We start from the raw sequence: 10631 nt of genomic DNA, 5'->3' as shown, positions 1-10631 counted from the left end.
TCAAACGGCAGTATAATCTCAATGTGCCTGAAAGATGTCATGACAGTGATGCTGTCAGTGTTAGCACATGGGTGCAAATCATGAGGAACAAGAACCGACCTGTTGTTCGCTTGTACAAGGAGCAGGGGGCTGTTGACTCAACAAATACGTTCAGCACGAAGGATTTTGCTCTTGCTCTAATGACGGAGCCACAGGAAGACCTTCTGAAGGTTTTGGGCTCAGGAACAGTCTGTGTTGATTCCACACATGGAACAACAGGATACCAGTTTGAATTAGTGACTGTTCTGGTGCTGGATGAATTTGGAGCAGGACTGCCTATGGCATACTTTATCTCCAGCACAGTAAATGAAAAAACTTTAACAGCCTTCTTTGAATCTGTGAAGTCTTCCACAGGAGCATTATCAACTAAGATTTTTATGTCAGATGATGCATCTGAGTTCTTCAAGGCTTGGTCAACTGTCATGGGTCCACCTCAGCACCGACTGCTCTGCTCATGGCATGTGGACAAAAACTGGAGGCGAAGGATTATGGAGAAAGTCAAAGGAAGAGAACTTGGAGCTGAGATTTACCGGACAGTTCGCACACTGCTAGAATCCCTTGACAAGAATGAGTTGACTGAGCTTCTTGAGCCATTTTTGGCCAACAGCGACCCCAGGCTGCAGGAGTTCATGCAGTATTTTAAAGCAAACTATGCTTACCGCCCAGAAATGTGGGCCTACAGTTTTCAAACTGGCCTCGGGATCAATACAAACATGCATCTTGAAAGAATGCACAGGACTTTAAAGCATAATTTTCTGGAAGGCAAGAAGAATCACCGTGTCGACAAGCTCATCTCGGCACTGATGGACATGACATACCATTTTCTTATGAAGAGGATAGGCCACATCACAAAAGAAAAGAGCACCTGCAAGATGAGTCAAATTGAGAAGAGCCATCGAACTGCCATGGCAAGCCCAGCATCTATAGAGAGGAATGAAGATCGAACATGGACTGTGCAATCCCAGTCCACAAAAGGCCTCGCATACAAAGTCTCAAAGGTGAAAGATGGTGCTTGCTGCCCTCTTGCATGCAGTGTGTGCATGGTGTGTGTGCATAGCTATGCATGCACTTGCTATGATCATCTGATGTCCATAATAGTTTGCAAACACATTCATGGTGTGGTCATAGCTAGCACACCAGAAATAGCAGCTGTGAAAATCCCTGAAACTGCTCTAGGAGTGTTGTCAACTTCGAAGATAAGTGAGGCTTTCCACATCTTGGAAAGTGTTCAGGCAGCAGAAGCCTCAACAAGCGTGGCAAACTCAGAGTTGGTTGTGGCCAAGATGCAAGTAATCAAGGAATATACAGTGAAAGAAGAAATTTCTCAAGAAGTGCACAACAAAGCGTGCAAGCTTTTGGACCCTGTGCTGAAGATCTACGAAGAAACTAACAAGCAACAAAAGTCCCACAACTCAAGGGAGCCAGCCAACAAGAAAGCTGGGCATCAACTGAGGTTTCATACTACTAAGAAACCTAGGTTGTCCAGCTTAGGTTTTTCTAAGCCAACTGAGCTTCGGAAAGAGAGTATCAAAAGGCAAATCCTCGACAGCACCACCGAAGATACTCTTATAATTACATCTTCAGGACATGAATATCTTTGAAAAGTGGAATGGAACCCCTATGCCACTCTTCTGCACAGATCTATGAAGATAATGTGAAGCAGGAAATGCACAAGCAAGCATGAAAATTTAACTTCAAATTACTTTTTTTTTAACCCAGAAAACTAGCACGTACTTGGAATAAGTGTGAATTCCTACTTCTGAGAAGAGCACTGCCTTAGACTGACTGAGCCTTTCATCTCTGCTGAAATCACCGCCACTACATTTGTAAAGGTCCTTGTGCTTCCTGTATGATCTTACCTAGCTGTAGGTGAAGTTTGCAGCTGTATGGTACCAGTTGGTTGGTGTGTGCGTTGGAGCGCGAGAAACACCTCCAAGCTGGCCATATATGCTGCAGGTAAGTACTTTTCCTTCCAGCCCATCATTGTGCACCACTAACACGCTGGTCATGTGTGCTGCAGGTAAGTATACTTTTTCTTTCAGCGCAGCATCTCGCACATCGTGCGCTGCATCTGGCAGAGCCAGACAACATTTTTTCTCTCTGCAGAGCCTGACTGCTAGAGAGCGCGTCTCCCAGGTGGCGGATAGGGAGGCTCTAACCAAGCACCTGAGCTATGAGCTAACAAAAAACAGAATTGCTTCAATCAAAGGAAGGAGTGCTCAGACACGAGGTGTTTTATAATGCCATGGTGCTTCGTAAGAGTGGTGCTTGCACCCGCGGACCAACAGAGCTTTTACCTGAATGCCTTGTCATGTTTCTCACTTGTATGTTTTATTTTCACCCAGGTCCATGGCTGCATGCTACTGGCAATTAAAAAATTGCTGTTAGAGTGGAGCTTGCATACAAACATGTTCTAGACAAATTTTCTGGCTGACAGCATTGTGCACTATCACAAGACAGGTAAATGTATGCATACCGAAATAAACAGAACTTTCCATGCTAATTAATCCCACTGTAATGCATTTCAGAGGACAAACAGGCAAAGAGACATGGACACCATTGCTGCCTTTCACAATTGCATTCAAGAATCCATTCAGTTAATGGGGATATCTGGTTGTAATTCGCATCCTGCACCTCATGTTGGAATTTGCTTGTCCTAGCACTTCAATAAAAATATTTATTGATTTTGATCTTGCAAAAGTGTTGTCTTCTCACTTGTTTCTACATGCATGCTTCCAGGGATTTCGATATATAAGCAACACTGCCTGCAGTGCACTGAACACAAAGAAAACTACAACACTTGGTGGTGATATGTGTTCACACCACTGCAATGAATCACAATCATCCTAATAATGACATGTTTCAGGCATCAGACATTGCTGAACCACATTCTTCAGCACTTGTATGAATGGCAGCAAAATACTGTTGTAATAGCCAAGGGTATTGGTTGCACAGTGAATTAGATATAAACATTAGGAGAGTTTCAAATTGGGCTAGTTGGTGGTTGTTATTCCTGTGCATTGTTGCACAGGAATAACTCCAATGTTGCATTGGAGAATATGGCTGCGTGAAGTTTATGAATGAGAGCGGCATTAGTACGACTGATTTCCTTGCTCTGCTGAAAGCATACCTTTCATCATTGTGTGTTGAGTTTAATGGCGCTGTCTTCTCTCAAAATGACGGAATTTGCATAGGATCTGCTGTTGCCCCCGTACTCTGTGACATCTTCCTTGCCAGAGGGGACAGAGAGCTGGAAAAAACATTGGTACCGCTTGGTGTTACTAAATGCTTCCGTTATGTGGACGACTTTTTGGTTTGTGCAGATAAAACCTCAGCCACGCCCAACTTGTTAGGAAAAACTTTAGAGCAGTTCAAAAGAGCCCACAAGGGGCTCACATTTACTCATGAGGTACCTGCAAACAACAACCTACAGTTCCTTGATCTAGCTCTCACTCTAGAACCACATTTATGCTGGCAGTACAAAACGCGCAACGAGAAAGGTCTACTACCGTATGACTCTGCCCATTCAAAGCTGATCAAACGAAATATGGCCATGTCATGTTTAGAGCAGGCCATAAAGAAATCATGTAGCCACAAGATGCAAGAAAGCTTCCATTTGCAGGCAACACGGCTGAGAAAAGCAGGCTATCCGACACCATTGCTCGTTTCAGTGGCGGAAAAAATAATGAGAAGGCCAGTACGAATAAGGAACCAAGACAATGTCAAAGAAAAGAAGAGGCCAGTGGTTATCCCATACGTCCATGCACTTTCACACAACCTGAAAAAGGTTGCACAAAGACACGACGTAAAAGTCGTTTTTTCCGCACCCAAAAAATTGAAAGCTATGTGCGCGAAAGTAAATGAAGAATACAGTGCAGAGAAAGAGGAGTCATGTGGCGTGAAACACGAGACAAAGTTCGTGGAATGCCGCGAAGGTGTAGTATATAAGATACCGCTATCATGCGGGCGGACGTATGTTGGCCAGACCGGTAGGTGCGTCAATGAGAGGCTCAGAGAACATAGGCGCAACTGCGGTCTTGTCAACTCACCGGGAAATCTGGCAGATCATTGCGCCAGATGCCAAAAAGAATGCACACCTAACTTTCGGCAGACAGCAATACTGCTCAGTTCAAGGGAGAAGCTAATCAGAGAGCTGTGGGAAGCATACTGCATACAATCAGGAAAAGAAGGGCCATGTGTAAGCGTACCTTCTATCGAGCTTTCTAATCAAGAAAAAGAATTTTTGGAAATATAATAACAAGCGGCCAAGTCAGAAGGATAAGGCATGTTCTTTAATGCTGGACAGAACGTTAAAAGATATGTTGCCTTGACGATGTGATCGTGGAATTTTTGTTTTTTGTTTTGATAATGCCTATACATACATGCACTCAGAAATAAACCTGCAGTTGATAGTTTGCGCACATCTGTTCTGTGTCGTCTCCGATTGTGTCCCAGTTCCTACGTAAGCGCAACAATGCACAGGAATTAGATATAGTTATGTAAGCACACAAATTTGCAAAATTAACTTAACACATAACACTTGTCTGTGTCTAGCAGCTGTTTGTCCAAACCAGTTTTTATCATGTTCTTGTGATCTTGGCTGGTGCCTCTCTCACCAGATGTTGCATATTCGTTCAAGACTAGAAGAAAAGCTGCAATAGTGGCAAACAGCAATGATGAAATATGAATAGTTGTTAACTTAATTGCACTATGTTACTGAAGAACTATTGCTAAATGAAGTTCAAGCAATATGTGCAGAAACAAGACAGCATTTTGCTAAGTGAATAAGTATAAGGCACATTCATAATGGCAGCACAACTCTTCATTATGACATTGAAGAAGAACATTTCAAACTTATACAAATAAGTGTTAGATCACCACTGAAAGTGTAATAGGTATTTGTATTCTAACTGCAATATTTAATTAGAGTCCGCAGAATGCAACAAATTCTAGGATAAGGTGAGCGATGTGGGACCATTTGTTTGGTTTCCCTAATAGGACTGTGCAGAAACAAAATTCCATTGAAACTAGATGCTGCATGCATGTTTCAGTGAAGACAAACTTTTCCAGTGACTGAATCACAGCTACCCCACACATTGTCAATAGAGATGGGAGGGCTCGCTAAAACAAACAAAAGCTTTAAGTATGATGCCCTTAAAAAAAGCTTGAAAATTTGTACTAATAGATGGCTGCTTCTAAATACAAAAGAACACTGGAAAGGGTGCAGAAAAATATTTTTTTGCTGTTATTTAGGTTTGCTTGCACAATTTAGGCTTGCCTGAGGAGCTTCGTGATCAATGCCTAATCTACTGGAAAAATTTAGTATGCTGAAATGCTGCATTTTTGTTTTTCCCACTTCCACTAGCTGAGTGTCAAAGCATTAACATAATGAAATGTAGTCTCGTTTCGCTTATTTGTATTTCAAATGAAGTGCGAAGAGAAGCTAGTCAGGTCATAGTTTCATGCAGATGTCGAGCGTCGTTGAGCCGTTGATAGTCTGTCACGTTACTAAGATGTGATGTCACTAGCATTCACTGATACCCTTCTGTGTTTCATGTGTCATTAATTATGGTGCTAACGATAAGTCTCAGTTGGGAGAAAGATTTAACAGCTCATTGGAGATGAATAAAATATATGATAAAAGTTTGTTGCGCCCAGAACTTGGCCTTGCATGACCTTACATAAGGCAGAAACCCGTAATATGTTTGTATAGCCTTAAAATTTGGTGTCCCAACCAGTTTAAAGACATGATCGAATTTGAATGGAAGAAAAAAAAAACAAACTCAAAATGAACAGATTAGAACAATCTAGGAAGAAGCGAACACAAAAACATCGTCGATACTAGAGTGCCTTGCCATGTCAATGATTTATTAAAAATTGTGGTGAAATTTAAACTAAGAAACATCGCAGGAAAATGTACAGAACTGACATTTCAGGTTTCTGTTTTGTATTGACTGTAAAGAAACAGGGCAGAATTTTATTTGTTACGTATGGCTTCTTGTACTACTGAAAATTGTGGTCAACTTTAATGTACCATGATTACACAATGAAAAAAAGGCACCGTTCTGATTAAATGATTAGAATATTGCTTACAATGTAGAAGTGTGGTCGATACTTATTATTCCGCATGGCTTATTTTGGGACAAATGGGGTAATCTTTCAACTGCACCTTAGCGTTCCCTTAAAAACATAAAAGCACTAGCAAGAGTAAGCATACATCGGAACACAGGAGGAACATACACAATAGTTGCCTGTAGATTTGATCATGCGTTTGACATAAGGGAAATGAGATAAACCTCAAACAGTACAAGATAACTCACAGGAATGTAAAATGACGAGAATACCAGGAAGAAAAAAAAACCACAGAAACATTGTCAGACCTTATTGCCACATGATTTACTGCAAAAAAAAAGAAGACGTAGATTGAACTACACATAAGATTTCATTAAAAAAAGCTAATCACAAGCGAAAATGTATGAGGTGAAAAAAACGCACTAGGGAAAAGAGGCACGGAAACAAACCCAGGACTTCGTCTACCCGCAATACTCCGAATCACTGCTGCTCTCATTTCTGGTGCCGCTCTCAAACTAGATGCTTTAAGCTTTACGTTAGAATGAATGAACACAGCTTCTGCACTCTATCCCATGAACCTGCTCCTGCCCTTGGTATGCACAAAGCCAAACTTTGACCACTTCTTCTCATTGCAGTAGTGGAAGCTGTAAATTAAATAAGGCAGGATAATCTTCTAGAACCATCAGAGGTGTCATTTATGTCTTTTATAACCATCTAAATGTGGCGCAACATTTTCATGAGCAACAAACTGCTAGGAGAAAAGACTGTTTGCTGTTTTAATGCAAGTATATGCAATTCTTCATGAATGAAAATATTCAATATTTTTCCAAATTTTTCAATATGGTTTTTCTCAGCCTTTAAATTTTCCAGGAATTTGACATCCCTATTGCCACTGGCAAGGTGGAAGTAAGCAATAAAAAATATTTGTATACAGTGATTCTGTGCAAGAAGGGCACTCCCTGATGTCTTCCATGCACCTTTGCAAAAAAATAAAGAGAAGCAGTGCCTCATGTAGAGATGACTCCATGACGCATTGCGTATACAGCTTAGACCTAGTCATGGAGATGTACTTACGGGAGTGTATGGTGGCATATTTGTGCTTGAGTGGAAGGAAGGTCAGAAAAGGCTTTCACAACTAATGCTGTCTGCTGTTATTACCAGTGTGTAGATATGCTTTATAATATATTACAGGTACTCTGCTGGTATTAAAAAATGTTCTTATAGCTGCTGTTGGTTTCTAAACTTTGTTATTACATAGCCCATTAAGGTCTGTCCGAAAGAGAGTCCACTGTACATCAACCATTTCATGGTATTCCTTTCAGACTGCTAAGAAATTTGTGATGTAATATTTCTTTTGTCACTATTTTGGCTCATGTTTCAACAGCCGAACATGCTAGAATGTGTCTCAGACCACTAACCAATTCAAAAAACAGTATAAAATTTGGAAACCCTACAAGTTTCTCATTCAAGAACCGGCCGTCTAAACCTTTAAGTAGCTTTGACAGGTCAACATAATGATTTTGCATAAGCACGATGAAGATTCCCCTTTGTTCTGTGTCTGGCATTGACTGTATCAGAGATTGCGAGCACAGTTGTGCTGATAGACTTCTATTGGTAACAATGATTATCATGTCATCCCAAGCAGTTTCATGCCCTTATTTCTGCATGTATTCTACCAAAGCATTTGGTATGCTGTCAGGTTTCTAGTGGCATCGGGGCTCTTTTATCACACTTGTCAAATTTCTCATCTCCTCTATGTAGACAGAGTCTAAGATGATCATCACATGGTATCTTATGTATGATACCTGGCATCTTTGAATGGGGCAAAGCCTCTTTAAAATTCAAAAGAGCCCCTCGCAGTTTACTGGATGGCATGTGGCCAGTATGCACATTTGCTTCTTGAAGACCCATGCCTTTGCCTAATTATGCCCAGAATGTACAAAAGCATGCCTTTTGGTCGAGATGATGACGTTGCATTTTGTGTAGGCATCGGCTGCAAATGCTTGTCGATCTGATGTCTGGACACGCATTCAATAAGCTTTTTTGGGTATCCGTTCTTTTCCAAGTTTTGTAATTATTTCGTCATGCCCGATTCCGCGACCTGCTCTCGGAACTGTGGTTGCAGTTCACACCACATTGACCTCCCCTCGGTCTCAATTAAGAGATCGAGGAGCACTGCATTATACAGTGAATGAAAGAAAAAAAAAGGGGGGGGGGACAGCTATATTATTTCTAATGAGGTGCAAAGAAACAGTATAATCATTAATAATAATTGCTGCACTGAGCATGCATGCATACAAACCCTATTTGTAAGAAAATCCTTACTGGTTCAACAGGTTTAATTAAGGAACTATTCTTCCCACCAATTCTTCCCACTTAATTTTTTATGTCCCTGGATCAGTTATATTTTTATCTGATACTGATCTTTAAAATGAGATATTTCACAGATGTATACACATACGTGCGCGTGCAGGGTTATGAATTAAAGGAAGTCCCCCCCCCCCCCATCCCTAGCTATTACGACCAAAACACCTCGCAAAAGGCAAATAATGGCTAAGACATCTGTTTCGATGCAATGGAATTTCAACATTAATAAAATATTGACAAAACTTATATCTGGACTAGATATGCATATTGCACATATATACTGCTTAAGGGAAAAACAGATATACAGAAGGAAGAGAATAAAGGGACAAGAAATAACTCCCATGAGAGTTAATTGTTTACAGTATATGTTTTAAGTGCGGGACAAAAGGAACAGAGTAGACTGGAGAAGGCGCTCTAACAACTCAGGTTTTATTGAAAGACCACTTGCTTAACTACTGTATTTGCTCTTATGAACGAAATGAAAGCAAGCACACACGGACAATTACTGCTCACAAGGAGACCTGTATCAAAGAAGCTTGGCCTATTGCTGAGCAAGAAAGTTTAATTCCTTTTTGAAAGCCCAGTCGAACACACACATTATCCGAACACACAATCAAATTTTTCAATCTCATCTGCTTCTATAATCTCCCGGCCTAGTTGAGTCCTGCACCTGTGCAACACTGTAGTGTTTCTCATCTCGGGAGTGCAGTTACGGCTTTTCCGAATGTGTTAAGTCATTTTGCTGCCTGATTTGTCTATAACATTTTTTTGGTATACTCCCTCAGCCTCTCATTAAGGTATCTCCCTGTCTGGCCAACATATCGTTTACCAAGGGGGAGTGGTACTCAATACACTGCGCTCCTGGAACACTTCACGAAGCGCTGCTGGTGATGCATTTTACAAGCGACAGACTTGTCCTGTGCGATTAACCCTCCTGCATATCCTGAGAGTTTATCTGGTGCAGAACAAGCCACTTTCATGCCAGCCCTCGCAACCGACTGTGCGCAAACCCATGTATATATGGAATAACCGTAACTTTACTTTGATCCAATTGATCAGGCTTGATAGCTGGCTTTTTCAGCTTATCTTCAGCGACCGATGCCATCAGTGAAGGCTGGTAGCCCGCACTTGAAAGGCGCTGCACCTGGTCGGAAAACCTGTGTCCCACCAAGCGCCTTGTCCTGTCTACTCATACTTGTCATAAAGCATACTTTAAGAAATGCATCAACTTCAGTTCAGTCGTTCAGTCGTGTCCGACTCTTCGTGACCCTATGGACCATATCACGCCACGCTTTCTGGTCTCTCACTATCTTCCTAACATAACATAACTTCATCTGCAACGCCCCGAGGATGCCATCTAACCATCGCGTTCGCTGCCTACCCCTTCTCTGGTGACCCTCAACCTTTCCCAACATCAAATCTTTCTCCAGCGACTCCCCTCTTCTCATCAGATGACCAAAGTAGCTGAGATTTAACTTTAGAATTTGACCCTCCAATGAGCAGTCAGTGTTTATGGTCGACAATATCGACTGATTTGATCTTCTGGCCGTCCAAGGAACTCTCAAGATTCTCCGCCAGCACCACAATTCAAACGCGTCAATTCTTCGGCGGTCAGCCTTCTTCACAGTCCAACTCTCGCATCCATACATCACAACTGGAAATACCATAGCACGAGTTATACGGATCTTAGTTGGCAGACTAATGTCTCTGCTCTTTACTTGGTGGTCAAGGCTAGCCATGGCTCTTTCCCAGAAGTAGGCGTCTCCTAATTTCATGGCTGCAGTCTCCTTCCGGGGTTATCTTGGAGCCCAAGAAGAGAAAATCTGTCACAGCTTCCACTTCTTGTCCCTTGATGCTCCAGGGCTTGATGGGGCAAGACGCTATGATCTTTGTCTTTTTAATGTCCAGTTTAAGTCCAAACTTCTCACTCTCTTCTTGTATGCGCATCAGAAGTCTCTTGAGTTCCACTTCACTTACTGCCATTAAAGTGGTATCATCCGCATATCTAAGGTTGTTGATACGTTTCCCAGCAATCTTCACTCCAGCTGAAGACTCGTCCAGACCAGCTTTCCTCATGATGCACTCAGCATATAGGTTAAATAGGCAGGGCGACAGTATGCAGCCTTGTCTCACTCCTTTCTCAATCGGAAACC

The sequence above is a fragment of the Amblyomma maculatum genome, chromosome 7 (assembly GCF_055883805.1).
Source record: "Amblyomma maculatum isolate TAMU_Amacu chromosome 7, ASM5588380v1, whole genome shotgun sequence".
In the NCBI taxonomy this organism is placed as follows: Eukaryota; Metazoa; Arthropoda; class Arachnida; order Ixodida; family Ixodidae; genus Amblyomma; species Amblyomma maculatum.
This window is presented reverse-complemented; position numbering follows the sequence as displayed.